The sequence below is a fragment of the Muscardinus avellanarius genome, assembly GCF_963383645.1.
Source record: "Muscardinus avellanarius genome assembly, chromosome: 14".
In the NCBI taxonomy this organism is placed as follows: Eukaryota; Metazoa; Chordata; class Mammalia; order Rodentia; family Gliridae; genus Muscardinus; species Muscardinus avellanarius.
This window is the reverse complement of record NC_137800.1, coordinates 51,473,554-51,495,883: the sequence shown is the minus strand read 5'-3', so window position 1 is coordinate 51,495,883 and position 22,330 is coordinate 51,473,554. Positions and strand designations below refer to the sequence as shown.

Below are 22,330 nucleotides of genomic sequence, written 5' to 3'. Positions count from 1 at the left end.
CCTCAGCCCTTCTTATTTTTTTAAGGTCTTGCTAAGTTGCTGAAGTACCAGTATTGGGAATGGCTTAGGAAAATTTGAAAAAGCTCTGACTAATAATAGATATATTTCAGAAATAATTGTGTCAAAATGACAGACCTGGAGAGAGAAAGGCTTGGAAGATTGGGAGAGAGAAAGGTCAGGAAGCAAACAGTTATTGAAACTTAAATTGACTTAGCTAAAAGTAATTATCAAGTCAATAGGACAGGAGAGCTAGGGCTTACTCTTTCTAAAGACAGATCTACATTATAATCTAGGGAGGTTGGAGCAGGGTGTTGACCTTCCCCCTTCATGAAAGGAGACATCTTGCCCCACCTTGCTGGGGGAGGAACCTTACAGGGACATTCACTACATCAGAATTACATAAACAAGATGGAGGTCATGGGTATAAAAAGTCCAGTCCACCTGCCATATCTTGGGGTGGTGAATTGGCTTGGACCACCCCCCCATGCCAGAATGTATAACTATCTTCTGTATTTCTATCTTTTTAATAAACTTCTTTAAATCTTCAGCAAGTGTCTGAGCTATGTATACTTACCCTTAGCTCAGGACAAGAACCCACAGTTTGTCTGTTTTTCTGGTTTTTGGGTTTTGTTGTGGTTTGAGGGAAATTGTGTCTGAGACTCTAACAGGGGTCCCCAGGAACAGTTTCCCCAAAACCATATCATCCCACACTGCACCATATTATCACAATCTGTAACAGCTGAGGCTATTCTCAAACCTGCAATCTTCTTGTCTTGGCTCCCCAAGCACTGGGATTACCGAAGTCTATCCATGGCTGGCTGAAAACAGTTATTTTTTATGCAAAAAAGAAAGGATAGGTTGAAAGGAGCAGGGTTTTATAGCAGAGTAGGTCCAGTAGAATCAGGCTGGTATTGGGCAGACCGTGTAATCATATCACATTCCTAATAACATATCTATAAAAATGTGTTGGTAGACTTTCTATGAAGTATAGCTAGGTTGGCCTGAGTCAAGTTCCTTAATATAGCCAAGGTGGGCTTTCTAACATCCAATTCCATTTTTGTACTCTCTTGATTAATGCTGGCTTACCTCAGTTCTAAGGATGAAAACCTCTATGAAACTCTTGATTCAAAGGACATATTTTTCTAAAAGAAAAAAGAACCCATAACTTCAGAAAAATATACTGTCAAATTCTATAGCCTCATGTCTTCTTTTATCAGGACCAAGATAAGCAAAAAAGCCCACTTCCCAGTCTGATGGCAGGTCCTCTGAGGAACTAGGGAGCTGGTCCTGCCACCAGAATAAGATACTAGTGCTGGAGTTGCTTTTGCTTGGAACCTTCCACCCTTCTTTCTCTCTTTAAATTACTTTGCAAGCTCAGTCCCATTAAAATACACTCAATCTGAGCAGATTTTGTTAAAGACATATGGCTCTTCATGGTGCCTGCTAATTTAATACCCAGAGATGACCAATATATTATCAGCCCATCAAACTTGAGTCTTGGATCATTTGTTCACATTCTTCAGAGGAGAGATTGAGAGGTCTCTGATAAAGGAGGATGCTGGCAACTGTCAGCAGTGTTCAGGCTCCTTTCCTCACAATCAAATATGACCACAGAACATACCTGTCCTCAGCCAAGCAAATCTTGTTATGGTCTGACCCTCCTTACAAGAGTGAGTAGAAAAAGAAGTGTGTTCTCCAGCATTTTTCTAACAGATTTTGAAGGAGTTCTCATAATTCCTACATTACACATATGAGATATGACAGTTCCTAGCTGTATGACTTTGAACAAGTTATTTAATCCTTCTGTAGATCATGTACCTCATTTATAAACTGATTTACACAATAGTATCTACATCATAGGGTTGCTCTGAGATTTGAAGAAGTTCTTGCAGGTACAGCTGTGCCTGCCACAGGTTGAACTATATATAGGTACTGGCTATTACTAGTACAGTACAAAGAGAAATTGGGGTGGTTAGTATGTAAAAAGCTGAGATAGAAAAATTGCAGGTTCAAAGGCACCTCATAAACTTAGTGAAGCTATAAACAAATAAATATAAAGAAATAAATAAGGCAGGGGTGTAGCTTACAGGTAGAAATCCCCTGGGTTCATCTCCTACTACTACACACATACACACACACCAAAAAATAGAATAAAATTTTAAAAACATCACCAAATGATACAGCTGCCTATGATGGGGTCAGTAAAGGGAAAATTTTTAATGAACTGCTTAAAGAAAGTGTTTAAGGAGCTATTTATATTCTTTCCCCTGTAGGGGATAATTCATCTTTATCCTGAGAAGAATGGAAAAGTGTTACTAGAAAACTGAGTACATTACAATGAAGCCATTTGTGACTGCCAGATGACTCTTCTCCCAGCACTGGTAAGAGTCATGGTTGTATTTTCTCTCTTCACAGCAGACTGCTCATGCACTCCCATTACAGTTGGTGCCTCTGATGAGGTACTCAGGCTGGATTTGTCTCCAAATTCCAACTCGTTCATGAGATTAATATTCTCAGTAAATCTCCCAAAATTCTGGTTCCCAGTAAAGCCAGGACCCTGAGAAAGGATAAGATAATGTTTGCCTTACTCACTCGCCAACTTTCACTGAACACTTTCTATGTGCCAGAATCTAGGATTACATCGGGGAGACAAAAATGAGTATGAAATGGATGCAGTCCTTCAAAGGCTTACTGTTTCACAGAGAGGTAATGATTTACACTCTTACAAGGAAAGAGGGCTATCTAATCAGACCATATATTCTATTTTTTTTTTGAAAACTTAAAGAAGTTTATTAAAAAGAGAGGAATACAGAAGATAGTTACAGCCCCATGCCAGAATGGTATGAGGGGGTGGTCCAAGCCAATTCACCACCCCAAGATACAGCACGTGGACTGGACTTTTTATACTCATGCCCTCCATCTTGTTTATGTAATTCTGATGTAGTGAATGTCCCTGTAAGGTTCCTCCCCCAGCAAGATGTGGCAAGGTATCTCCTTTCACAAAGATCAACCCCTCCTACCATCTTAGCTAGCTTATCTAATCATGTAGATCTGTATTTAGACAGAGAAAGTCATAGTTCATCTCTCCTATTGACTTTCTAATTACTTTTAGCTAAGTCAATCTAAGTTTCAATAGCTGTTTGCTTCCTGACCAAATCCAAGCGTTTCTCTCTCCAGGTCTGTCATTTTGACACAATTATTTCTGAAATATATCTATTAATAATCAGAGCTTTCTCAAATCTTCCTAGGCCATTCCCAATACTGGTACATTCCCCCCTCTGTCTAGTAACTTTCTGACACCTGTCAGGCCAAAGGTATATACAGAAAATACATTTTGACTTTTACAATTTTACATTTAACATGAGCTCAATTTCCATTAATTTTCCCCTCATTTCTACCACATGAATGTACCTCTTAGCAAAGGAATAAGGATGTCAAGTTGGTCATAAACTGCTTCGAGTTGAACAGGGACAAAGTTGGGGGCCCCAGCTTTAGGGTAACATTCATACATGTAGTTGGCATGGGAGACTCAGATGGGTCCATGCCATGTGCATCTATGACCATCTAAAGGGTTTTAATAGATGTTCCTCTTGTGTGCTCATACCACCATCTGGCATCTGAAAGCTTCAACCCTATGAGATGACACTCACAATACAGGTTAACTATGAAAACCTAAACATAGCACTTAAATGAGAAATTAAAACCTGTTTTGCTGACTTAGGCTGAAACACACAAAGTGGGATGTATTTAGTTTGTTTTGCACTATGTGAATCCAGAAATTAGTGCTATGGAGACCTGAAATAGGCTTTGGAATCAAGATTTTAAATGATTTGATGAGTACCCGGTCACCTGGACAAAACAGAATTTACCCTTTTCCTCTGGCACTGTTTGAAGTTTACTTAAAACTTGCTGTTATGCTGACAATAGAGTAACATTGTTATCTAGGACTATGTCCCAGTCAGAAAAAATCTAAAAGTTTCCCCTGGCATATAAGTAAAACCAAGCTGCCAATCTTCACCTGGACATGTGTCTCTAGATTGCTAGCCTGGTGGACTTAACAAGCTATTTTTAAAATTAATTTCAAAGTACCTGGAAAAGTTTTGCTTATTGAACAGGAATTTAAAACACGTAAAAATAGAATCTACTAAAGTGATAAGCTTGGCCGAGCGTGGTGGCACACGCTTGTAATCCCCGTGCTTGGGAGGCAGAGACAGGAGGATCATGCAGGTTCAAAGCCAGCCACGTGTGCTGGCTTAGGAGACCCTGTTTCCAAATTTTTAAAAAAATGTAAAAATAGGTCTGGGAGTATAGCCCAGAGGTAGAAGGGCTTCCAGGAACCCCAGTACCACCAAAAAAAAAAAAAAAAAGTTATAAGCTAAGCTTAAAGTATTTTAAGATAGCTTAGATAAGTTTATAAATGAGGCAGAATATTTAGGAAAGAAAAAATATTAATCATAGTTTATGGGGAAGTTATTGTTAAATGTTTCTGATCTTATAACAATATTAATGTTATTTTTAGGTTGAAGTAAAAGCTTAAGGGAAAACTTACTATGTTATTAATTTTTCACCTTAGTAAGTTGAATATTAATTGTAAAATGACACTAATAATATTTCCTGTACATCCACCTTCTCTTAAAAATATAAAAATCTCTTCTATGTATTCAAAACCTTATATGAGAAAGAGCTGACTTTTTAATTTAAAATTACATTTTTTCTTATAAACATATTTTTGTTAGAAAAGCACATTCACATTATAAAAACATTTGTAAACAATAAGAAATATAAAAAGTAAAAATAGTATACTATAAGAGCTAATTAAAACAATAAACATTATTTTAGTAAGTGGTGTCATATGCCATTGTTTCTCAAAGTGAGGTTACCAGGTAAGTGATGGCAGCACCTGAGAATCAGATAGAAAGGCCATAGCTTTCTTTCCTCCCCACACACAAAATAAGAACACTAAGCATGGGGCCAGAAATCTAACCATCTCTCCAAGTGATTCCACTTATGCTTAAATTTGAAAATCATTGGCACACACAATGGTTTACACAGGATACGCACCTAGAAGTTATATTGCTTGATCAAATGGGATTAAAAAAAAAAAAAAAACTAAACAGTAGGCTATCAAGATTTCACCAAACTTCCCACTAGTATCCTTTCATGATCCAGGACCCAAACCAGCATCCCATATTACATTTGGTGATTATATTTCCTTTGTCCTCTCTGGTCTGTGACAATCTCTTTGGCTTTTTTTGTTACATGACCCTGATGTTAGCCGGGCATAGTAGTGCATGCTTATAATCCCAGTACTTGGGAGGGTAAAACAGGAGGATGGTAGGTTCACAGCCAGCCTCAGCTACTAAGTGAGACTTTGTTTAAAGGTAAAGAATAAAAAATAGGGCTGGGTGGTAGAATTCCCCTGGGTTCAATCCTCAGTATTGGAAAAATAATCTAAGGGTTTTTGGTGGGTATTTGTCAGATATCTTTTCATATGTCCCTGATTTTAATTTTTCTCATGATTGGATTAGGATGATGAATGTTTTGGAAGAGAGAAGTAAGCCACCCATCTCATTGTGCTATACAGAGTGCATGATATCCTTATCCCTTACTACAGGAAATGTTAACCTTTACTGTTTTGTTAAAGTGACCTTTGCCAGACTTCTCCATTCTAAAGCTATTATTTTTTCCCCACATTTTATTCTTTGGAAGCAAGTAATTACATTCAACCAAGACTGAAATGGAGAGAAACGAAGGTCCACCTGCTGAAAGAGATAGTATGGACATAGATTGCTTAGAATTCTGGAAAAGATTTTCTCTCCCCCATTACATAATTGATATAGTAGAGATTTATGACATGTATTTTATTCTTTGGGATGTAACCCAGTGAAATGTTTATTTGCTCATCATTGTTCTGGCTTTGACCAGTTCTTGCAGTTTGGCCCTTACATTTTGTTTGTTTATTACTTTCTAACAATACAGGATGCTATAGATTTCTTTTTAAAAAACAATTGTATTGATACATTGTAGTTATACATCACAGTAAGATTCAAAGTGATACAAACATACATGTATACTTTACTTGGTGAATTTCTCTTCATATTCCACCTAATTCCTCCTTTCTACTTTCCCATAAATGTTATTGAGATTGGTACTGATACCTTCATGCATGGACATAACATGTTATTGAGATTGGTACTGACACTTTCATGTATGGACATAACTTTATTTGAAAAGCTCCCTTCCTTCCTTATGCCTCATTTTCCCTCATTCTTCTCTCTCCCAATCCCTTTTCACTATTCTACTGTTTTTTCTCTTTGACTTAAGTCCCTTTTGTTTCCTATTTTCATTCTAGCTTCTACATATGAGAGAAAACACATGACCCTTGAATTTTTGAGACTGACTAATCTCACTTAGCATAATATTGTCTAGTTCCACCCATTTTTCTGCAAATGACACAATTTTGTTATTCTTTATGGCTAAGGTATATGTACCACATTTTTGTTATTCATTCATATATTGAGGGACACCTAGGTTGGTTTCATAACTTGGCTATTATGAGTTATGCTGCTATAAACATGGGTGTGCATGTATCACTATATTCTAATTTTAATTCTTTTGGAAAAACAGTAAGGGGTAGTATGGCTGTGTCCTTATCTTATATTCTCCCTGCCCAGTTGTATAACAATCATTTCTCCAATATGCCTTGCTTTCTTTAAATTAGTAATGGTAATTTGTAACCCAGATGCTGGCACTGATTATGCTCATTGCCATAGTGCTCTTATTTATTCTAAACTAGATCATGTTATGGGCAGAATGAGAAAGTATGTACACTTTTAAGGACTTTGATATATACTACTAACTTTTTTCCAATGTTTCTTTTAGCTTATATGACACCACTAATGTATATGAGAGAATGTTTTCCTGTATCTTTATCCAAAAAGACCATTATGATTTAAGTTAAATAAATCAATAACTTAAAGGATATATGTGGACAATTTCATCACTGTGCACATTAAGTCTTTTCCATATATATACTGAGCATTTTACTTTCTCTATTTGTAAATTTTGTTTGTGGCATTTGCTCATTCATTTTTCTACTACTGGTCATTTTCAACTATAGTGAAGGAAAGTAAACTTATGTCATTGATGTTAAAATGACAGAAAACGAACACAGTAGTAACCAAGTCTAGAAAGCCTCCTGGATCCTCCTCCAATTATGTTTATAGAATGAAATAATAGGCATTCTGTTATCATTTTGACCTTAAACTCACCTGAAAAAAATAATTGTTAGAACAAACTCTAGAGTTGAATGAAGTATTGAAGAAATCTCAGACTGGCCTTCAATTACATTGGTAGATGACAGCAATTACTAAGATCCTATGAGTTTTTATGAAGTACAAGGTGAGTTTAAGTTCTTCCCTCTTGCAAAAAGTTATGATTTAGTTGTGCCTTTGACCTGATTTATAAGTAATGGCAAAATATATAAATGTTATCTTCTGAACCTACATGGGACACATGAATTTTGCAATACCTGCAAAGGAAAAAAATAGAGTTTGAAGTTTAAATCTGTGGTGTGGAAGACTACAACAAGAACAGCTCATTTTTATTAGTTATTTTAATATAAGATATTCAAATGCAATCAGAAAATGTAGAATGGGCTGAATAAAGACCATAAGAGGCATATAAAGTCCAAGACTAGTTGACCTAGAATATCTTAAGTATTATTCTTTCTCTTTAACTTCATCTACCATTGTTTGTTCTAATCACACTGAGCTGATTGCCATCCCTTGACCATGCCAGGCATGCTTCCTCATTAGGCCCACTGCAGTTGCTAACCCTTTACCTTGGACCATTCTTATTCCATATATCCAAGTTTGCTCAGATATCACCTTCTCGATGAAAACTCTCTGATCATGATATTAAAAATTGCCATCCTTCAATCCCAGCTATCTTTTTTTACTTCCAATAATGCTAGAAGCTATAACATTTAAATCTTAATTCTCAATGGCTTACCACAGTAAAAGTTTTATTTCTCCTTCATGGTAAATTGCAAATGGTAGACTAAAGGGAAGGGATGGGAGGCTCTGCTCTACATAACTTCTCAGGTGTTGTCATCACCATGTTGATCCTAAGCAGGCCCTGAAAATTCACAAAGAAAGTGGTGTCAAAACAGGAGAATTTTGCATACCAAGAGAGAACTTACTCAAAATCTCTATACACAATTTTTTTTACAAGAACTCAATCACACAACCATGCATAATGTGAAACCTGGAAAGCAGCCTAGTTTGTGCACACGGGGGAAAAGGAAACAACTAGCTAGCCTCTTTCATACATGTAGTAGAGACTCATTCAGAGACTAGATGAGTAAATGAAGCAAGGCTGTGACTTATCCACTCCATTCAATAAGAAGTGCTTTGAGGGATTCAATTTACAATAAGCATGATTTTAGATGGATTCAGGGGATGTGGAGATGGGGAGATAGCACATTCTCCCTTGAAAAATTAGAATAAAAGGCAATAGGTAAGAGAGAATAGCAGAGGTAAATGAGATATCAGGAACTCAGAGAAAGGACCAGTTTTGACCAGGCTTATACATATAAGTCAAGGAATGTTTTGTAGAAGATGGCAGTCTTTCAAGCTGGGTTTCTTTAAAAGGGTTACAATTTCAGTGAGTGGAAAGGATAGAAATATAATTCAAATAAGAAAAATCAAATAAAATTGGAATTTAAGAGAATTTGGGGGAGTTCAGCTTATAAACCCAAGGTGGGAAAGTGTGTTTTTCAGGATAGGCTATGTTATCTCAGAGTTAAACACAACCAATGACTTATTTCTGGCTCTCAGTACATGTCATTGAGGGTCTGCTGGGTCTTCCGTTCCACATACCAATGATGGCATGAGGATCCCAGGCAGATGGATCAGCTACTATTGGGAGCACTGGCAGTAACAGTGGCTAGAGGAAACAGAACTCCAGAGGGCCCTCTCTTACAAATTAACTGCTGCGCTTGAAAGTGACATATGTCACTCATGTAACAGAGTCCCTTTAAAATTATAAGCCAACAATTTTTTCCTCCCCAATTTCTGTTAACCAATACTTGTCCACCTCAACTTCTTCATGCTGAGAATAGAAACTGAAAAGCTGACCCCCTTGGCTTGGGTGGGCACTAAAGAAACAGAATTGTAACCTATCTCTGTCTAACATGGTCTGGCTAAATCTACATATGTATATTTCCTGGCTCTCTTTCCTTCAAATTACAACAGTACCATAGGACTTGCAGGGTCAGTTTAGCTGCCCTTCCAGTTTGGGCCAAACTAATTAAATTCATTTTTCTTTTCACATTATTTTCTCTTATTTTTGATGTAGGTGAATGACTGAGTCCAGTTTATTGGAATCACAGCAGGTCCTCTGGCCTGAATTGCTGTTAACATTTTTTCTAGAACTAGTTACATGGACTTTCCCCAAATTATAAGAATTAGAATATATGGCAAACAACACTAAGAACCATCACCAATGGCAGAGGCAAAATGAGTTCAATGGGAGTCCCCAACCTTGTCTTCAGTCTGCACAAACACCACTCTTGGACAGAAGTTAATTCAAACTGTAGAGTCCTGATAGACTTCCAAACCTACCTCTTCACCTAGATCACTTTTACATTGTTTATCCATCTGTCTCCCCACTACAATTTTATTTGGATATTTGTGGTTGTCTCATTTGTGAAATTTTTGAAGACTCATAAAAAAAATCACTGCACTGGGCACAGTGATATTCTCTGGTTTTGTGAAATTAATATGCTAGGTTAGGGATCAGCCAACTTTTTTTTCCATAAAAGAACAGATGTCAATTGTTTTTTACTTTGAGTGTATACATTCTCTGTCACAATTACTCAGTTCTGCCACTGTCATATGACAGTGACCATAGACAATACAGAACTCAATGAGTATGGTTATGATCTAATGAAACCATAAAGCATATCTAGAAGGTCAGATAAGGCCCATGGGCTGTAGCTTATTCACTCTGATATTGAAGAAGAATCATATATATTTTTTTAATAATTTTAAATATTTAAATAATTTCACCTCATAATTTCTTGCTATTTTATGTTCCATCAAAAAATTTATTAAGATCAAGTCACAGAAAGTGAAGGGCCATATGTTTCCTGTCATATGTGGAAGCTAGGGAGTAATCAGGATTCCAGAGGGACCTCAGATAATGGAGGAAAAACTGCAGTGGAGCCAAGGAAGTGGTATAGGGGATGGCAGGGGAGAGAAAGAATCAATGAAGGAATCACATCCACTGACATTATGTACGTACTGAGAATACCAACATCAATCTCAATATCCTGTTTGGGGAAGGGGAAAGTGGGAAGAGAGTGGGGAGAGAGCCAGGAAAAGCCCAAGTGCTGTGTGCATTTATGTCACTGTCCAATGAACCACATTATGATGTGACACTATAATGAGCCAATAAAAATATTAAAAAATAAAAAGATAAAGTAAAGAATCTTTAGTTCTATTCAGCAATGTCAACAACTCTGTTCCTGGAGTTTCCCATACCTGAGCCTCGATTCTCTTGTGTGTATACAGTTTCCTTGTATATCCATGGGATGTTGGTTCCAGGATCTTCACAGATACCCAAATCCACAGTTGTGCAAGTTTCTTATATGAAATGGTATACTTTGCACATCTCTGCACACATTTATTTATTTATTTACTTATTATTGTACTAAAAATTGAACCCAGGGGCATTCTACTTCTGAGATATACCCCAACCTTTTAATTTTTTTTCAATTTTGAAACAAGGCTAGTAGTCTTGTGCAGTTGCTGAGGCTGGCCTTGAATCTGCTATCTTCCTGTCTCAGCCTCCCAAGTACTGAGATTATAGTTTTGTGCCACCATGCTCAGATCCTATATAGTTTTAGTATTCTAAAGATTACCTATAATACCTAATATAACCTAAATGCTTTGTAAAAGTTAATACCCTATTTTTTAGGAAATAATTACAATCTGGTTCATGTTCAGTGCTGATGTGGTTTTTTTTTAATAATAATGGTCCGTCATTAGCTAATTCTGTGGAACAGAACACTCAAATATGGAGAACCAACTACATACATAAAATTGGAAGTATGGGTGGCTCTAAGATCCCTACTCTTTCTAATATTCTACATTCCTATTTGTGCACAGGAATGACTGAGTATTATAAACTATAGGAGACTGTATGGGAGATAAATGAAAGGATAAATAAAATAAGAATCACTGGAGGCATGTTCTTTATTGACCACCTATATGTGATGGCCACAAAAGATGAGCATGTTCCCCAGAAGGCAGAGAAGCATCTTCCATGCTCCCTACAGCTCTGAGCAGGATGTTATCACAGTAGATGCTATCCTGCAAACAGGTCCTTCTTGTACAATCATTTCTTCTTTTTCTTTTCCCCCTAAACCCACCTCTCTCATTCTCTTTATTTGCAATGGTAGTACCATCACAAATCAAATTCTTGTAAAAAGTAATAAAATAATCATGTTCATATTAGAAAAAATCTGGCAAAGAAGATGGTTTCCACCTTTTCATTTATTAAGTGAGCAGAAGGGGTAATTTGGCTTTGAAATAAAAGTGCCAAAGATAAATTTCCTGGATAATGAAAGCTTTTGACAAGAGCAGGTGGACTGGTTCAAGCTCTGTGAAACACAGCTCTCCCACTGAGCTGCCTTCATTCCACAACTGAGAACAGCAAAGCATTTATCCCCAGAGTGTGAAGAGTTGTTTCTTCAAAAAATCATGACTGGAGTTTACAAAACAAGCTTGTATGAAGAGGAAGAGCTTAAGTCTTAAGAAAAAAAAGAAACTGGAACTAGTTCCTTTAAAAGTATAGTAAGAATATTGGACTTGCCATATAATGGGCATAAATATTATTTGTTGCTCTGTATTTGTTTATGTTATTATTTTTTTCTCCCATAAAGAGCAGTTTGACTTCTTTCTTAATATTAGCTGTACATGTACACACACTCAACCACTGCATTTTCAAATGTCTTTTTGAAATATTTGAAAAGGACCTAAGATACAAGATGATTCTGAAAATATGATAGAAACCCTTCACTCCCCCATAATTGGTAAATACTACTATGTTGCAATAAGGTCTTTTGAAGTCTAGTCTTATAATACTTACATTTTTAAATTTTATTCCAAGAAGATTAGAAAATTATGCATCATATTTTATAATTTTCCAAGATTCAAATTCCGTTCTGAGTAGTACCATGAGTCAGCAACCTTAAGGCGCTCATGTTAGATATATGTATAATAGTATTAGTACTGCTCAAATACTAGTTCAGCAGTTCTCTATTTAAATGAGCTAAACAAAGAAAAATAATAATTCTATGAAAGATATAACTGCACACATTTTAACAAATTAATTTTATTATTTTATTGGTGCATTACAATTATACATCACAATGAGATTCAATGTGTTAAAATCATACATACACACACCACTTTGTGTATTTCTCTCCACATTCCACCTAATTCTCCTTCTCCCTCCCCACAAGAGTCAGTGAGATTGGTAGTAATACCTCTAACATATTACCATAATATTATTTAAACTGTACAACTTTCTATATGAAGTCAGTTCTGTATGGCTTCCCTCACATAGCCATGTCTTTTAGGGGAATATAAGGGGGTTATTTAGGGAAGTGGGGATACAGTTCTTAAAAGACCAGTTGATAAAAGGTTACATTCCAGAGAAAGGGGCCAGAACAGTCCATTTTCAGAAGTAGAAAATGGCCCATGTAGCCACATTTTAAAAATAAACTCTTTTGCTTAAATTTCAGCAAGAAAGCAAAACTTGGGTGTTCCTGAATACATGAATGAAGAAATTTTGTATAAATATACAGATGTAGATATTGACAATTCTGTAGCTATATACATATATACTGAAAATTCTATACCAAGATCATCTGGAATGCTCTTCTTAAGCAGAGACTTTTGGTTTTCTCTCCTCAACTTAGTTATCCCTGCTTCCCACCGCTTCTAATTACTGAGGACTGAGGTTAGATTTATCCAAGAGCTAGCATTTTTGGAAGTGGGTGCAAAGGAAGAAGAGATGGACAAGGGCAGTGTTACAATGAGAGATCGTAAAATCATGAATGTGGAAGCAGAACAACAGGAGAAGCTCATGCTGTAAAATAATACAGCACAGGATTAGAAAGGATGTGATGAGGTCCTAGTGTTGTACCCAGGCTGATGTCGCAGGAACAGAGAAAGAGTGCACCAACCTAACTCGGAATATCAGTTTATTCAACAAAGGAAAAAACAGACTAACCAGGCTAGGGACACAGTGCAGCAATCCAGAGCTGTGAAGACAAGCTGAATTTAAAAGGGTTTTTGTTTGTTTGTTTTGTTTTGTTTTGTTTTTGTTGTTTTTTTTTTTTTTTTTTTTTGGTGGTACTGGGGTTCCTGGAAACTCTTTTCTGGGCTACACTCCCAGACCTATTTTACATTTTTTAATTTGGAAACAGGGTATCTTAAGCCAGCAAGGCTGGCTTCGAACCTGCGTGATCCTCCTGTATTTGCCTCCCAAGCACCTCCTGGCACCACCACGCCCAGCACAAGGAGTTTATAAAGGCAAAAGCCAGGCACAAGTGGCTGAGGGTAGGGGGGAGGCCCATTGTTATTGTCTAAGTCCTCTGATTGGCCTGTGTGTGGGGGGGTGTTATTTCTAGTGTAGGACTCAGTATTCCAGGATGTTAACCATAGGGTAAGCAGGATGTTGGTCTATTCTTGCTACATTGTTCTGGTCTGAGTTGGCGCATTGGAGGCAAATCTTGAGAGGATCATCTAGGTCCTGGTACACACACCATTGGTCATCAGCTTCTGGTGAGGGTTTTAGGTGAGAATGGTGTATCCATGGTTGGACTCTGGCTACTTTAACTGCTCTGAGAGTTGTCAAGACAATAAGAAAGTGGCCCCTCCAATGGGCGCCCAAGGTTTCTTTGTGATGTTTTTAGACTCACAGTGGGTCTCTGAACTTATATCCATGGGGCTTAAAGGGTGGGAACCTGTGAACCTGACAAACAAGGGGGAAGATAGCTGAGGAATGAGGGGTAGGGGTGTCCCATACAAGATTTAGGGCTGGCCCTAAGTAGGGCAAATAGGAGGAGGGCCATCCAGTCTTCACCAGCTTCTAAGGTTAATTTAGTTAGGGTCTTTTTAAGGGTCTGATTCATTTTTTCTGCCTGCCCTAAACTTTGGGGATGGTATGCATAATGAAGTTTCCAATTTATCCCCAAAACTTTAGACAAAAGCTGGCTTACCTGAGAAGTGAAAGCTGGGCTGTTGTCCAAGCCTAATACTAGGGATAGCCCATACCCAGTCTTCAGTCTATCCTGAAAAGGTGTCTACAAGATACCTGTACTGACCTGGTTTGACTTCTGTGAAATCCACCTCCCAATGGATTCCAGCCAAGGTACCTCTCTCCCTTTTTCTCACCAGTCCTTGAGACCTGATTGGATTGGTAGCTTGGCATACACTGAGAGACCATGTCAGAAAGTAACGTTTTGAGTCCTTGAATCCGGTAGGTGACAGTTAACAAATCAGCCATTTAATGTTCTCCCAGGTGCATGCCTTAATTTAGGTGCTGGATCCATATCCTTTTTAAATGCTGGGGCAGGATAATTTTTACTCTAGGTCTAATTTGCTGTAATCAGGCTTTTCCAGCAACACCCTAGATGTCAATGCCACCAAGATCTTTCTCGTGCCTCTCTTTGTCAGCCTTTCTGTTGCTCTAGGCTTCCAGTCAGGGAGCCACAGAGCTGACAGGAGGTCCAGAATTCTTATTTTTTTCTTTTTACTTTTTTTTTTTTTGCAAGTCTGTAGATGGAACCCAGGGGCATTTGACCTCCGAGTTACACACCCTGCCCTATTTTTTATTCTTTATTTTTGAAATCGGGTTTCACTGAGTTGCGGAGGGCCTCACTAAGTAGCTGAGGCTGTCCACAAACCACGATTCTCCAATCTCAGCCTCCCGAATGTTGGGATTACAAGTATGCGCCACCATGCCTGGCTTTTTTTTTTTTTCCCCTAACTGTAAGGTTTGAGTTAACACAATAAGTTTAGCCTTCTGGGCAGAGGTTTGGGGTGGGGGTAGGGTTCTGCCCACAGGGTCCATGAATAGAGTCAGGTCTGGGTCTGGCCATGGACTGTAGGTCTGGTCTTGTTCATTGGACTTGCTGAAGGACTTAGATACAGTTATGAATGGCATCCAAGTCTGGGTTTGGCAATAGGGTCAGCCACCTGTCTGAGGGATTTTGAAGGACCTTCTCCACAGAGTGGGGAGTTGTGACAGTAAATAGGTATCCCAGGGTAAGCTTATCATCATCTTTTACCAGGAGTGTGTCTCAGCAATGATTTGCAGGCATGCCGGTCATCCTGCTGCCACCAGATCAAGCTTATTTTTGTTTTTTTGTTTTGTTTTGTTTTGTTTTTTATATAAATAGGCTACAGGTCTCTTCTAAGACCCAAACTGTTGAGTCAGTCATAGATTTCTGGAAGGGCCAAGGCTGGTGCCTCTAAAAGTGCCTTTTTAATGCTTAAAAAGCCCTGTTCCTGCTCTTCTGTCCAGGTAAAGTTTTCCTCTGTGCCCCTTGTGCCCTCATATAATGACTGGGCTATCTCAGCAAAACCCAGTACCCAGAGTCTACAAAATCTGGCTGAGCCCAAGAATTCCCTCAACCCTCACCAGCTAGTGGGGGAGAGTATACTGAGGATACTTTGTTTTCTGGCAGATAATAGCCATCTCTTCCCATCCCAAAGGATATATCTCAGATAAGCCACATCTGGGGAGCATATCTAGGCTGTTTTGGCTGATACTTTGTAGCCCAGAGTTGCTAGGGTGGCTAATAGTCCCCTAGTCGCTCCAAGGCAGGTGGGGATACCAATTCAGACAGATTTTTACCTTCAAAGCCATCAATCTTCTCTTTTTTATTTTTTTATTTAATTAATTAATTAATTAATTTATTTATTTTTGATGTCCGGAGCTGCCTGGCTAAGGAAGGCGAAGTTGATGGCTCGCTGGTTTTTGGCTGCCTCCAGATAAACAAGAGTGTATGTCCTATAAGCCTCTAAGAGGTGCTCAAGGAACACGGCTGGAGATTTGTTTTTACCCTGCCCAATCTGACTTTAGACAAATTTGTGGGGTACCTTGTGGCTCCCTGGAGAACCCCTAGTAGAAGCTGGCAATATTTAGCACCTCCTTACCTTCAGTTGTGTTATAATCCTACTGGGGCCAGGAAGAGAGAATGGCGTGCTCGATTTGGAGAGGGTTCTCCATATACCTCCCGTTGTCCTCATGAACCCGCTTCTTGCTTCCCTCTTGATGCAGTCTCTCTCCTCTGTCCAGTTATACAAGTCACAAGTCTAGAAAAGGCTGATATACCATAAAAACTCTACTTTCTTTATCTGGGAGCCCTCTAATTTGAAGGGGAAGGGCTTGAGTCACAGGGTGAGAGCTTCTAGAGGTTTCAGGAGATGAAGACAAATAGGGGAGGCCAGAGAGAGTATGACGGGGACTATGGTAGAATTAGGAGAGGGATCACTGCCACAGGAGGTGGTGATGGAGATGGGGGGGCTGTCACCACAGGAGGGTGGCAGAGAGAGACTGTTGCCAATGAGGGTCTGGAACTGAAGAGGTTGGGCTGGGAAGCACAGAGAACAGGAAGGTAAAAAATGACTTGAGCCACTTGGGCAGCTCACTAATAAGTTGTTCCAAATCATGACATAGGGAACCTGGTCAAGATGTCCGGGATGGCCAGAGATAATATTGTGGGCCCTAAAAATAAGACAGGGGTCAAAAGAGCCCTCAGGAGGCCAACTTGTATCAAAAGTGGGCCATTCCTGAGAACAGTATTTACAAAAGTTTTCAAGGCTCACAGTGTCTCCAGAAAGAGCAGCCACTTGTTGGAAATCTGCAAAATGATCACTGAGTAAATCAATAGGCGACAAGAACAGATGAGACTGAGACTTGCCAATAATGGAAGAGGAAAGAAAAAAGGAAAGGAAACAGATAATGACACTGACAATGAACAGACAGAGAAGGAGTGTCAGCTGAGATAAAAAGGACACTGCCAAGGACTCCTGGAGGAGGGTCCTGACCAGATCCAAAGGGCCATATGTGAACAGCCCAATGGCCAGTGATGGAGTCTGAGCATCCTCCCAATTCCACTGGCTCAGAGAGCAATAGCACTTCCACCTGTTCTCTATGAGCCTCAAATTGTCTGGACTTCAGGAAACCAATGGTGAGGCCAAAAAAAAGAAATGGTACTCACCAAACATTCCCAGGTAAACTGATTCCAAGCTGGGGGCTCTTTCTCTGATACCAGATGAGCCCCCAAAATGTTGTGCCCAGGCCAATGTTGCAGGAACAGAGAAAGAGTGCACCAATTTAACTCAGATGATCAGTTTATTCAACCAAGGAAAAAACAGACTAGCCAGGCTAGGGACACAGTCTGACACTCAGTCCAGAGCTGCAATGACAAGTTGAACTTACAAGGGGTTTTTAAAGGTGAAAGCCACACATGGTGGCTGAGGGTAGGGGGGGAGGCCCATTGTTATTGTCTAAATCCTCTGATTGTCCTGTGCATAAGGGGATTGTTATTTCTGGTGTGGGGCTTGGTGTTCCAAGGGTAAGCAGGATGCTGGTCTATCCTTGCTACATTTAAAATAATACCCTCCACTGATGTTACTTTAAACCCCTGAAAAACTAGGGAAGAGCTGTAACAAAAGTTCAAACTACCATGCAAACTTTCTTTATGAAAAGTATTTAAAGGCTGGTGAAAAATGGGAAGCAAACTCTAAACAATTTTCTTGGGCACAGTGGGGAAATTCTAGTAACTGTGGGGTCACAGCTGGGTCAAACATGGAGTCTATGGCCTTAGACTAATACTGTGGAAGGGAGGACACTTAAGAAAGTTTGAGGAAAGGACATATTAGAGGATGTCAATACCAATGTAGGAAGTGACAGAGCTCCAGTCTGTGAGGAGGGCTGGACCATAGCTATGAGGGAGATGGCAGGGCTGGAAAGAGAGGATAATTGAAAATGAGCGGGTTCAGAACTATGAGGGCAGAATGTTTTATTTGTGGCATATGCATAGTTGTTAAAACTACCTCAGATGGTCAGGAGAGGCAAAACCATGACCCTGTGCACCAGGAATGGAATGGCACAATGGGCAAAGAGAAGGTGTTTGGGCAACAAAAGCAATAAGGGTGGGAAGTGAACTACACAGACAGGAGCTACAGGAAACAGCCTGGACTGTGCCCTGGACTCCTTTCTAAACATAATAATACAGAACACTGACTGAGAAATCACCACCGCCAGACACTGCACTAAGGGTTTTACATTTATTTTTTCAATTACAATTCCCAAAGCATCTTGAAGTATTACTATTATTTCTAAAATTCTCAGAATGGGAAAAAGAAGTGAAAAAAGATTCATTTAAAAATGGAGGATTAGCCAAGCGTGGGGGCACATGCTTGTAATCCCAGCATTCAGGAGGCTGAGACTGGAGGATATCAGTTCGCCAACAGCCTCAGCTACTTATTGAAACCCTCCACAACTTAATAAGACGCTGTTTCAAAACAAAGAATAAAAAATAGGCCATGGTGTGTAGCTTGGAGGTCGAATGCCCCTGGGTTCCATCCCCAGACCTGAAAAAAAAAAAGGAAGAAAAGAAAAAGAAAAAAAGAAAATGAATGATTATATTAAAGTTATGAAGCCCAGTCCAAAACCAGGCAGTTCATTCCAGAATCTAGGTTCTTAACTAGGGTATCATGTTGTCCCTTTATTTGGAATCTCACTTAGGGGAGGCAGATACCTCAAGTGGGAAAAACTTTGAAACTATGGTAAGAAACTAGAAGAGATTAACCACCAAACCAAAACTACTATAGTAGTAGATTTCAGAGGCAGGCCCTTAGACATGAGACTGGCTAAAATGGCTTTATGTCAATAGCTAGACAGAAGGAAAACTATTTCCCACACACCCAGGAATGCATCCCTTCCAGAGAACACCATTTTGACTACAAATTGCTTAAGTTATAGTGGGTCTGCCACAGTGAAAATTCTGAGAACAGTCTTAGTGCATCATCTGAAGCCTGTAAAGAAAAGGATATGTTATAGTAGGGATGAGTCCTAAAGCTACAGTATACTGGAGATAAAACTGGTTCAGACTATTGAAATAGACAGTATTTGCATTTTTTCTAAGTCACTAGGGAAACTGCTGAGAACCCTAACTCTAAAGCAGAAGAGAAAACTTGGGGAAGACTATAAATAAAAACTCTATTTTATCCCTAGTCAATAGATTCACTTAAATAAACCACCTTTGGGCTTTTGAGTCTAAAAATAAATATCAGTCAGTGCCCATGATTCTTCTTATTTCTTTTCTCTAGATGAAGCAAATGAGATATCTGGGACATAGTATAATAGAAGATTAAGGACAGGAGACCTCCAAATTCTCCTTTAATCATGTTCTCTTTACTAAAGTGAGTGTCATCTCCACCCCATCTGAGAGGTAGTGTGGGTGTGTGTGTTTATATGAGTGGAGCAACAAGGGTAAAGGTGACACCACACACTCAAAAGGTACCCAAGACTGGGCATGGTGGCACACACCTGTAATCCTAGCACTTGGGAGGCTGAAAAAGAGGAGGCTGAGAAAGGAGATTTAAGACTAGTGTACAGTAACTTAGTGGGTCCTTGTTTCAAAATAAAAAATAGGACTGGGTGATATCTCAAAGGTAGAATATCTCTGGGTTCAATCCCCAGTACTTCCAGGAAAAAAAAATACCCAAAAGTCAGAAACCATTGTATAGTATACAAAAAATTAGCATCAAATAGTCTATGGAATAACCAGATAAGAATAAGACAGATCAAAAGTTAGAGGTGAGCAGAGATAGGTATTAGGCCCTGTAAGTGGATGTGTGTTACCTGGGATCAGGAGGGTTTAACAGAGAGAAATAAAATCAGCAATATAAGCTATACTGGCTTAGAAGTCTAGAAGCATATTCACAGCATAACTGATTTATACTAACATGCTGTTTAAATGCTACTGCCTTTAGATAATCTGGTGTCTCTATTTTTCTCCAAGATAGCCACATGCACTGTAAACAAGCTAAAAAGCATAGTTTAGCAAAAAGCAAGAAAGAAAAACCACAACAGCATAGCTCCTTGGAAATAGTATTTATTAATCTTTAATATCCTTCCAGATTTCTCATATGTATATTTATATTTTCAAAACAAATCATATATATAAAATGGTCTATAGATTACTTTTCTCCCTTAGCATTATATTATGCCAAAATATCCAAGAAAGGTATTTTATGTTACATAAACTATTGTAAAGCATAGAAATTGATGGACAGTTTCTCAACTATATAACTATCTCACTAAGAAACACTATAATACAGAATGCGAAAGCATTCACAATTAAATCTAGTATTATGCCATGACCACTTAGGAGAAACTAAGGAATAGATGATGGTTCCAATTTTGAAAAATTGATCCTTAATTTCAATAGAACAAAAGATTAAAGGACAAAAAATCATAATTATCTCAATTCCTGATTCTTTTTTAGATTAAAATCTCTAGTCACTAAGAACAGAAAGAAAATTCCAGAGCCTGACTTGGGTAATTCACAAATATCACACCTAGGAGTAAGCTATTAAAAGAATTTATAGTAAAGCTAAAAATGTTTTTAAAATGTGACACAGTTAAAAAAATGGAGGTAAAACCACCACTCAGCCACGGCGGCAAGGTGGGTGGGGGGGGCATGATCCAAAGGAACCAGAGCAGTTGAGGAAGCTGTTTATTGGTGGTCTGAGCTTTGAAACGACAGATGATAGTTTACGAGAACATTTTGAGAAATGGGGAACCCTCACAGATTGTGTGGTAATGAGAGACCCCCCCAAACAAAACGTTCGAGGGGTTTTGGTTTTGTGACTTACTCTTGTGTTGAAGAGGTGGATGCGGCAATGTGTGCACGGCCACACAAGGTTGATGGGCGTGTAGTGGAACCAAAGAGAGCTGTTTGTAGAGAGGATTCAGTGAAGCCTGGTGCCCAACTAACACTGAAGAAAATTTTTGTTGGTGGTATTAAAGAAGATACAGAAGAATATAATTTGAGAGACTACTTCAAAAAATATGGCAAAATTGAGACCATAGAAGTTACAAAAGGCAGAGTAGGAAAAAGAGAGGATTTGCATTTGTAACTTTTGATGATCATGATACAGTTGATAAAAATTGTTGTTCAGAAATACCACCCTATTAATGGGCATAATTGTGAAGTGAAAAACAAGAGATGCAGTCTGCTGGATCACAAAGAGGTCATGGAGGTGGATCTGGAAACTTTATGGGTCATGGAGGAAACTTTGGAGGTGGTGGAAGTAATTTTGGCCGTGGTGGAAACTTTGATGGAAGAGGAGGTTATAGTGGTGGAGGTGGTGGCAGCAGAGGTAGCTATGGAGGAGGCGATGGTGGATATAATGGATTTGGAGGTGATAGTGGCAACTATGGTGGTGGTCCTGGTTATAGTAGTCGAGGAGGCTATGGTGGCAGTGGACCAGGATATGGAAACCAGGGTGGTGGACATGGTGGTGGTGGAGAATACAATGGTTACAATGAAGGAGGAAATTTTGGTGGTGGTAACTATGGTGGTGGTGGGAACTATAATGATTTTGGAAATTACAGTGGACAACAGCAATCAAATTATGGACCCATGAAGGGGGGCAGTTTTGGTGGAAGAAGCTCTGGCAGTCCCTATGGTGGTGGTAATGGATCTGGTGGTGGAAGTGGATATGGTAGCAGAAGGTTTTAAAAACAGAAGAAAAGGGCTACAGTTCTTAGCAGGAGAGAGAGCGAGTTGTCAGGAAAGCTGCAGGTTACTTTGAGACAGTTGTCCCAAATGTATTAGAGGAACTGTAAAAATCTGCCACAGAAGGAACGATGATCTATAGTCAGAAAAGATAATGCAGCTTAAACAGGAAACCCTTCTTGGTCAGGACTGTCATAGCCACAGTTTGCAAAAAGTGCAGCTATTGATTAATGTAATATAGTGTTAATTAGATGTACATTCCTGAGGTCTTTTATCTGTTGTAGCTTTTTCTTTTTCTTTTTCTTTTCATTACATCAAGTATATTGCCCTGTAAATTGTGGTAGTGGTACCAGGAATAAAAAATTAAGGAATTTTTAACTTTTCAATATTTGTATAGTTCCGTTTTCTACATTTGAGTACAGAAACTTTAACAAAATGCAGTTTTGAAGGTGTTTCCTTGTAAGTTAACAAGTAAAGATTGTTAATTACTAT

General features: G+C 38.7%; 1 pseudogene across 1 annotated transcript; it reads left to right on the top strand.

The window, feature by feature from the left end:
• Nucleotides 1-1,555: 1,555 nt before the first annotated feature.
• Nucleotides 1,556-21,841, top strand: LOC308273156 (heterogeneous nuclear ribonucleoprotein A3-like; annotated as a pseudogene). Its single transcript has 2 exons — nt 1,556-1,670; nt 20,753-21,841. The product of its transcript is annotated as a heterogeneous nuclear ribonucleoprotein A3-like (transcript).
• Nucleotides 21,842-22,330: the final 489 nt, after the last annotated feature.